This window comes from Lipotes vexillifer, unplaced genomic scaffold, assembly GCF_000442215.2.
Source record: "Lipotes vexillifer unplaced genomic scaffold, Lipotes_vexillifer_v1.1 scaffold40, whole genome shotgun sequence".
Taxonomy (NCBI): domain Eukaryota; kingdom Metazoa; phylum Chordata; class Mammalia; order Artiodactyla; family Lipotidae; genus Lipotes; species Lipotes vexillifer.
The window spans coordinates 962664-972634 of NW_006771578.1; positions in this window are offsets into that span (position 1 = coordinate 962664).

The following is a 9971-nucleotide window of genomic DNA, read 5'->3' on the forward strand; positions in this document are numbered from 1 at the left end:
GATTCACTATCCTTGACATTGAAAGACAGTCAGAGAAGGTTTATTATTTCTCACAACTGGGAGGTTCTTCTTTATATCCAGCCAGATTCCTGAATTCTACAGTTTGTATTCACTTGCTAATGTCCTCTCTCCTGTCAGTTTGTAAATGGTTATCATCTTCTCCATAATAAGGTCTCCCATTCTTGCATAGTTTTTAATGATCTTGTGCTTTGTTGTCTAAATTATTCCAGTTTCTTTAGCCTTTTCTCTGAATACAACATTCTATTGCTTTTATAATTTGCCTAATCCAAAATTAGGGGAAAAAAAAGTGTGGCCCCTGACCATTTTTTATTTTATTTTATTTTATTTTGCAGTACGTGGGCCTCTCCCTGTTGTGGCCTCTCCCGTTGCGGAGCACAGGCTCCGGACGCGCAGGCTCAGCGGCCACGGCTCATGGGCCCAGCCGCTCCGCAGGCGGACTCTCAACCACTGCGCCACCAGGGAAGCCCCTGACCATTTTTTAAAAAGAAAGAGAAGGATGTTTGGTGATCTCTCCCAAGCATGTACATTTTGATGAAATGCAGAAGAAGTATAGGTTGTTTATTCTGATTAATAATAATGGACAGAATTGATATATTCCCTAGAGCTTGTAGATAACCACCAAGCATTTTAATATTCTACGTGGGCTCTTTAGGGACTCCGGCGATGGAAGGAGGAGGACAGCGCTGATGGGACAAGATGCACCCCATTGCATCCAGCAGGGTTCCCTGTACTGTCAGAGCAACCTCCTCCCTCAGTTAACGGGATGCAGCCCGGAATCCGTGACAAGTTTCATCTACGTTTCAACCAAATTTTTAATTTGTTTGTGCCTAAGGAATAATGTGTCGGACTCTCTTTTCAGGTTTTGCTCTTTTTCATTCTGTCTTTCTGCCTTTAGCTTTAAATGTTAAATTACTTTCATACAATGTGTCCATTATTTTGTCCTAAATTTCCCACCCCCACCCGCCGTGTGTTTCACACTGCACTTCGCATCGCTCTCTGTTTTTACTCTTAGTAACAGCTTTGAAGTTAAAATAAGAGTGTCATTAATCCTTGTCCAGAGTTAGGCATCTGAGCTCAGTCAGTTGATCTCCCCCAAGTACAGGGTGGGAAGCTGCCCCATTACGACCCCAAATAAGAAGCCAGGTCTCCCCACTCCATTTTCCTTGGATTTATTGGTGCCCTGGAATCTGCTGCGGGGTAACCAGGGAGGGACTGGGACTAGTCTTAAGGTACGTGTGGTAGAATATTTATGAAAATAGTCCCGATTCTTCCCCCCACCTTAATCTAGCTCTTGACTTTGCAGCTCTTCCCACCAGATGGCATCTATTTCCCCACCCACTGAATCTGGGCTGGCCTTCTAAGTCATTTTGGGCGGTAGAATGTGGCAGAACTGACAGTGTATCAAATAGGAGTTTGGGCCTCAAGAGGCTGTGTGCATCTCTTTTTTTTTTTTTTTTTTTTTTTTTTTGCGGTCCGCGGGCCTCTCACTGTTGGGGCCTCTCCCGTTGCGGAGCACAGGCTCCGGACGCGCAGGCTCCGCGGCCATGGCTCACGGGCCCAGCCGCTCTGCGGCATGTGGCATCTTCCCGGACTGGGGCACGAACCCGTGTCCCCTGCATCGGCAGGCGGACTCTCAACCACTGCGCCACCAGGGAAGCCCCTGTGCATCTCTTTTTGATGCCTGTCCCCACAATGAGAACCAGCGTGGGCTAGCCTGCTGGAAAGTGAGAGACCACATGGAAGAGAACTGAGGGCCAAGTCTCATACCAGCTGAAGACATTCTGGACCAGCCATCCCTCAGCTGACCTGCCAGCTCACTGCAAGTGCAGGAGACAGCCCAGCAGATTCTTCAAGCCCAGCCAACCCTTAGACTCTTGAGAAATTATAAATGGTAATTGTTCTTAAATCACAAAGTATTGGAGTGGTGTGTTATGTAGCATGATTGCAACAATAGCTAACTAATATAGCATGTTGTATTCAGATTGTCGGACTGTCAGCCTTCAAAAGGAGAACATGTTATATACAATTTCCCAAACATATTAATAAGAGAACTTCTGTTATGGAACATCTCATAAAACTCGTCCTCAGAATGCATTCTGAATTGCACTGCTCTGGACCATTTACTTTATCAGTTGTCCTAAGTTAGACCTAGGATTCACGTAACAATGACTTGTTTTCCATAAATGCAGCCCAGAGTATTTGAACAATGAACTCCCCAGTTTCAGAGATGAGGGAATGGATAGAACTAGAGTAGATAGCTCAGATAGTCAAAAAATATAGTTTGCAAGCAATTTTCTACTCTTATTCAAGGCTTTTTACTCTCTTTAAAATTTCACTTAAGAAAATCAGAGACCAAAAATGAAGGTTGATCATCGAATTAATAGAAAACTCCCAAACCTTTTGCAGAAATGAAAGTACTTTGCATCCTTTCTCCCATAGTTTATAATGATTAGTTCTCGGCATTTTTTCTTTTTCCTTCCTTGAATAATGTCGTGAGGTTTTGTGTTTGTTTTGTACATTAACTGAGTGGATTAATGAATGATAGTAATTTTATACTAATATCACAAATAAAGCAGTGACCTATGCTCACCTTTACTTGCTGACACAGCTCTATAAATATGAAAACTCAGTCTCTCAGATATTTAAGATCTATGATAGCAAATGTTACAGACTAAATTGCATCCCCCCAGTTTATCAGTTGATAAACTGATAAACTCATATGTTGAAATCCTAATGCCCAGCATACCTCAGAATGTGACTGTATTTGGAGATAAGACCTTTAAAAAGATAACTGAAGTTGAATGATGTCATAAGGTGGACCATAATCCAATAAAACTAGTGGCTTCATAAGAAAAAGAGGAGACACCAGGGATAGGGATGCACAAAGAAAAGGCCAAATGAGGACACAGAGAGAAGGTGGCCATCTGCAAGTCTGGGAAAAAGGCGTCAGGAAAAACCAAAGCTGCTGAAACCTTGATCTTGGACCTCCAGCCTCCTGAACTGTGAAAAAATGAGTGTCTGTTGTTTAAGCCACCTGGTCTATGGTATTTTTTTATGGCAGCCATAGCATACTAACACAGCAAGTAGCCAACCTATTGCCCAAACATCTAGCTAATTGCTTGGACTTTTTGCCTTTTATTTAGAAACTAAAATATATAGGACCTAGAATGAGACTGCAGGTTTTATGACTAGGCTCTATTACTAACTGGTTGACCCAGAGGAAGCTATTTAAAATCTCCAAGTCTCATCAGTAAGAGGGGGCTGATAGGAACACTATTACTTAGTGCTGCTGTGAAGAGTAAATGAAATAATAAATGTGAAGTATTTATTAAGCCCAGTTCCCAGAAGTGTATAACAAGGACTCAATACATGCGACCTATCAGCATTATCGTCATTACATTAGCATGACTGAATAAAAGCAGACAATTCAATTCCCCTATACAGATTCCTATTTTTGTAAGGCTTTTAAAATACAAAGTGGCAGGAAGTCCCAGCCTTGAACTGCTTGTTCTTTCCATCATGCAATATTAGAATAAATGTATGAAAGTTTGGAACCCTCCTGAGCAGTGGTGGGAGTTGGTGGGATGCTGACATTTTCTAAGACTTTTATTAAAGTTAGCCTATGAAATTTGCAGTCATAGGTTAATAAAGAGAGTTAACAATCATGTCGAAGCTTCTATGATCAAAGAGCCTGGTAACATTTTACACAGAGGCTCAGATTTTTCTCCTAAAATCTGTGACATGCTTCAAAGGGAGCTCTGCAATAGCTCACCTACACATTTCCTGTTTGTCACCTACTTGTCACTCTCACAGTGAAAGCAAAAGGGTCAATATATGAACAATGGTTGGAACATGAAATTTGAGAATTCTGGGAGCAAATGTAAGGCCATAGGAATACAAAATGAGAAACAGAAAGAATCTGCTTTTAGCAAAACCTCTTCTCATCATCCTGGAATTCCGAGCAAGGCCTGTTTAGTTCTAGGTGAACTGGGTTTCAAATCAGTGCCCTAATTTACATCAAAGCAAGAAAGCAGAAAAACAAGAGCACATAAATTTAAACGGTAAAATTGCACAGCATCTCATGTATTTAAATAAAAGCACTTACTTGGATTTATTTTGGAGACATCAATTTGCTCAATTTTCACCAATTGTTTAAGAATCTCTGTTTGCAATTATGTTTACCACCATCCCTGCCCTGCCTCTGCTGTACTCTGAATCCCTAATTTGAGAGTTTGGCATTTGGATTCTAACAGTCTGGGTTCAACCAACCACCATTTGGCAGCTGTGTGGCCATGGGAAAGTCATTTAAGTCCTTTATCACTCAATGTACCCACCTATGAAATGAGCGTAAATACCATACCACTGTAATAATAGTAACCTAACGTTGCCTCATTTTGTTAAGTATTGAGCATGTTGGCTATATGAAAAGGGCTTAATAAATTATACTATTATTGTGAAACATTTTCACACCCAAATCTCTCTTTAATCCTATCACTTCACTTCTGTATGGTTCTCACACACAGCATCCTTTTCCTGAACATATCTTTGACTCTCTCTACCCGCTTGATTTCAATATATGGTCTCATATTAGGAAGGGAATTCATCTTGACGTGTGGTCATTGTGAATGCCACCCTTCATTACCTAAAGTGTTTAAACAACGAAGCATTTTGGTTAATAAAGTATTTGGCTAACCTAGAGGAAATAAGGTACTGCCTATGCTTGAATGATTAGAATTTAAAAACAAAACAAAACACACAAACAAAACTCGAATTTCTGAATCCTGATTTGGGGATTTACAAGATACTTCAGTATTTTAACGTATTTGAGGTAGCATAAGAGAGAAAACACTGGATAATGTGAAAATAAAATAGACCTTTTTGAAGTTTAAGTTTACTTGCAACTAAGGTCATTTGGATTTTTAATAAGTTATTTTTCATATCATCCTTCATTGTGTCTCTTTTCCTGAATAAAATACTTTTTTTTTCCCATCGGTACATGTTAATACAGAGGTAAAACATCTGCCGTCAGCTTTTTTTGTCCTGCTGACATATATTTTAATCTTCCTTCTAATGAATGTGGTATGGTACAGTCTATGGTGTCAGAATCTACAGGGACTGACTGCAGCTATTTCTGAAGACTATCATTAATTTTCAAGAAACTCATCACAAACGTGTAGAAAGAGTGGCATTTTGCAAATAACGTATTGTCCTCTTTAATATAGAAATGACCTCTATATACCCAAGGGTCCCAGTTCTTCAAATAGGCTTCTCTCCATTTTTGAGAGTCAGGCATTTTATCAAATTAACCAAGAAATTGATTGATTCTATTTCTGAACTGACAAAAATTTTATCTGCCAGCTTTGCTTTTATTTGTAAATGTTTGGAAGATAATTTTTATTCCCCTTCTCCTTAGAAAAAGCTCCTACGCATTTGCAAGACATTATTTTTACATAGCACCAATATTTCTAAACATTTACTCCATAAAAAATCACTATAGTCTAATTATTTTAAAAGTCTTAATTGGTTATTTCAGATTATATAATTTCCTAACATGTTTAAACATTTAGAATAGCTTGACTAGTGCTATTTGATTCAATATATAAAATCTTTCATACAATTAAAATAGATTTTGGTGTTATTGTGTTGGCTTCAGTGCCTGCTATCAACTGTCTGAATTTTTGCCTCATACCAATAACGCACAAAATCCTTTATGATGACTTAATGGACTTCAATGATTTTTAAATCTTGACTTTATTTTGGTTTTATTACAGAAAAATATTTCCCTCTTGCTATAATATCCTTATTTTAATCTTTTTAAGTCGTACCTGTGTGGATGTTCTAATCAACTTTAAAATTCTTAAAGTTATTTCCTACAGTTAATACCTTTAGGGGCTAGTACACTTCACCAAGCCTTTAAAGTATAAAGTAGCCAGTAGCAGCGTTTATCGAAAGAACTAAGGGAGCAACCTCATAGACCCTGGGAAGCCAGGAGGGACCGTGTCAGGGATATTTACACAGGCCTTAGCCCTTGCTCCCAGGGTTAGGTGAGTAGAGGTTTCACCGTGACATGGAGAGAATAACTCTAACAAACATCCTGCCCCTGAAAATTCTCTTGCAGATGTCTCAGAATCTTGAGAATTTGCAGTAAAATTTTAATAAAGGAAAAACTTCATCAATCTTAGCAAAGTCTCTAGGCCAATAAGATGAGTCATTCTGAGCTGCATGGGAAGAAATTTAAGAAAGCCTTGTTGGTATCTCTGTAACAGAAACAATGCATTTTTCCTTTATGGGTGAAAAAAAGGGTTCCTATCTATATGAGTAGACTCATTTCGCAGGTAAAGTTGAGGGCCTAATAAGATTCCAACATAAATCAGCCAAAAGACCTACTAATTTGCAATTAGTAGGCTGTCTTTTTGCGGCAGGTTGTTGAGGGGAGGGGGAGCAAGGAAGTGTTGCCTAGGATACAGAATATAAAATGCACGGAAAAATAAGGCTGCCTTCTGTAAAGCAACTGAGAACAGAAAAAAGAGACTCAATATTTTAGCAAAACAGCTTTTATAATGCCAAGTGAAACTGGCATTAAAACTGCAGTAAAATACGGGACCATCTTGGAGACAGCAGACTTTGAGTTAGCACTCCTAAGGGGAGGTTGCCTCAAACTACCTCCTTCAAAGGAGAGGATCAGACCCCTCTCTAGAACAGCAGGAGAGGGTGGGGGAACAAGATTGATAGAACAGAATTAGTGCTAAAGGAGGAAAGGGGACGAGATTAATGCTCTTTGAGAAACCCATAGAACAAGCGGAATAAGGTGAAGCCCTGACCCTTACCCACCCCAGTGTCCTTTGGATGCACACAAATTACAGAGATTAAGAAGAGCCTTCTGCACACCCTCTGGCTTCTCTGTGTATTGACTGGCTAAAAGTAAGATACACTTTTTAGATAATAAACTAACCTTTCTCTCTTTTCAGCCTGGAGTGTACGGCAAGGACATTACTTGTAGAACTGTGGAAAAGTCACCCCAGATTCACCTGCAGGAACTAAACAGTTTAGAGTTTAGAATGCCAAACTGCCTTGCCCACCCTGGTGTCCTGTTTCCCTGATCCCTCAGATCTCATCCTGATTATTTTACCTAGTCCAAGTCTTTGCCCTTACACGGAATCACATGCTTACACCAGTTACATACTCCTACACGTGTGGGTTGATTGCGTGTGTTTTGTGTTTTCCATGACAGATTGGGATGCTGAGATGACTGCAAGATCCAAAAGGCTTTATTCAGACAGCACAAAATTCATGTTGACCACCAGCTGGGAGCTCAGTTGGGGCTGAGAGCCAGAGCCTTCCATTCTCCTCCATGTGGACCTATCGTTATGGTTACTCAGGCTTCCTCACAGTATGGCTGCTGAGATCCAGAAAGGAGGAAGTAGGAAGCCCCCAGTCCTCTTGGGGCCTGGCCTCAGAAGACCTAGAATGCTGCTTAGGACACATTCTATCGATCAGAGAGTCAGAGGGCTAGCCAAGAATTACAGAAAGAAGAATTACATTCTTCTTTTGGATGGAAGAGTGACATGTATGTACAGAGACAGAGGAATTGATGGAAGCCACCTTTGGAGACTACCACACAGACTTAATTTGATTTCACTTCTGAACAGGTTAAGGAAAAGCAAAAGAAAGCTTTCAGAATTGGTCTACACTATAATAGCTCTGTAAATCCCAAATCAACACAATAAATCTCTTTGTGTAATGTTTTTCTTCTGTGTAAGAAGTGTTTTTTTATTTAGTCCTTAGAACTAAAAAGCATCATACATTTTCTTTGTTTCATTGTATTATTTTGAGGCAAAGAAAGCATTTAAAACATTACTAAGTAAAATGTTAGGTACTATTCCTTTTCTAAGTGTTACTATATCCACCAATAATTTGTTGAACAGAATAATTTTCAAGGATTTACGTTAAAAATAAAGGAGCTTAGACTCAAAAATGAATCTTTAAAGGCAACAGAAGTTGCCCAAAAAGCTGACTTAAAAAGAAAAAGACATATTATTATAGCCACTAAATGATTATGAAGAATAAGAGCTAAATATTTAACATTTTAGTCACACTTTGAGACTTCTTTAAAAAAAATCTGAGCTAACATAATACAGTGGGGAAAATAAAGAAAAAGAAGATGACAAAGAAGAAAGAACTACCAAGTAAAAGGCTAGCAAAAAAAAAAAGTGAGGCAAAATTTGGTAAAATACGGCATTTCAGAGAGAATCTCCGTGTCGAAAAATAATTGAAGACTGTTTATCCATTAGAAGATCACTGTTTTATTTACCCAAAATGAAATATGGATATAACATATGTCAACTTCCAAATCTGTTGAGTTAAATATGCCCAGAAATCTCCTTAAGAAACTAGAAAGATTCTGAACTATTTGTCTTATTTATTAGTATTACAGTCTGACACTACTCATCTCCAACTGGAAGAAAACCAAAAACCCACATACCAATGTGCCAGACTGAGAAACATATGGCACTTTCCAATAACCAAAGCCTGGATATTTGTAGGTGGTGAAAATCCATTGGGGGCCTCCTTATAGCTTATGAGAAATAGCATCATATGTTTACTTTCAGGAGTTTCAGTAAGAAGAAATTTTAAATTTATTTACAGCATAGAGGAGAAAGTATTACCTTTATTCATGAAATGTGGGGATCTTATGGAGACTGGAGGGAATTCTTTTAATACATTTCTTTAGAAAGGGTTGGCAGCTCAGAGAGAACACTTTGTGGGGTTTTTAAATATTTAATATCCCACTGCTGCTTTGCAGCTTGAGAAAAACTTGTGGTTCTTTATTGGCAAATATTTCAGAGCTTACCTCAACTGGTATGGAATTTTAAAAAATGTTTAGTATTTCTAAAATGTAAAGCTAGATGATAAAACAACAGCTTAGGGCAACAAGGTAATTCTGTCTTTGCAAAATTAAAAAACTAAATATTAAAATTTCAAACTTATAGATTTTCACAGCTAGATAAAAATATTCTTGTTATTGGGGTTTTAATTCATTATCTTTTAATTAATATTTGTTGGTTCTCCATTGTACATGAATTATTTGAATTGAAGAGTGGGTGAGTCAAATAATCATGTGCTCTCTGTTCTTAATAGTGAATAATTTAGTAGATAGAGACACATATTAGACAAAAGATATAGTGATGGAAACAGATAATTCGAATAGGGCAACTGTAGAAATATTTTTTTAAATACTGTTAGAAAGTCACTCTTAATGGATTACTACAGGTCTGGAACCACATATATTATTAACCTCATAAAGTTAAGTCACTATCAAAATAATGCGTATTGCCTGGAAGATAAAGAATATTATTTATTTTTGATCCTTTATATGTATGTATATATTAAATTATCTATTTATTATATAATCCTCATGTACTATCAGAAAGGACTGTCAAGACAACTGGTGATAAAAGGCAAAATATAAGGAAATTTCTAAGTTATAATGCATTTTTAAAGTTAAATATTCAGTTCCACAATTCAATAATGGCAGTGGTTAGTAGTAGGGATCCTCTAGTCAGAGTATCTGAAATTTGATCCTTCATCTACTATTTAACAGTCGTACCTGATAGGACTTTGGCAACTTAATTAAAAGCCCCATGGATCAAATTCCTCATCTTTAGAGATGTGCCATATTTTATCTAAGATGCCTTTGATTATAAGATACACCATTATTTTATGTACTACTACAAAAGAAAAATCACCCAAAGCAAGGAGTTGAAAAGAAGATGCTGTGTTAAGTGGATATACCAAAGGGCTATCACCTCAACATGAGGAAAATGAGAAAAAGTGTTGATACACATAAAAAGGAACCAGAAAACTTGCACACCTCCATATTGGCACAGAGTGGAGAGAGAGAAAAAATATGTCCCCTAATATATGAACAAGAAGCCAGTAATCATGCTGTT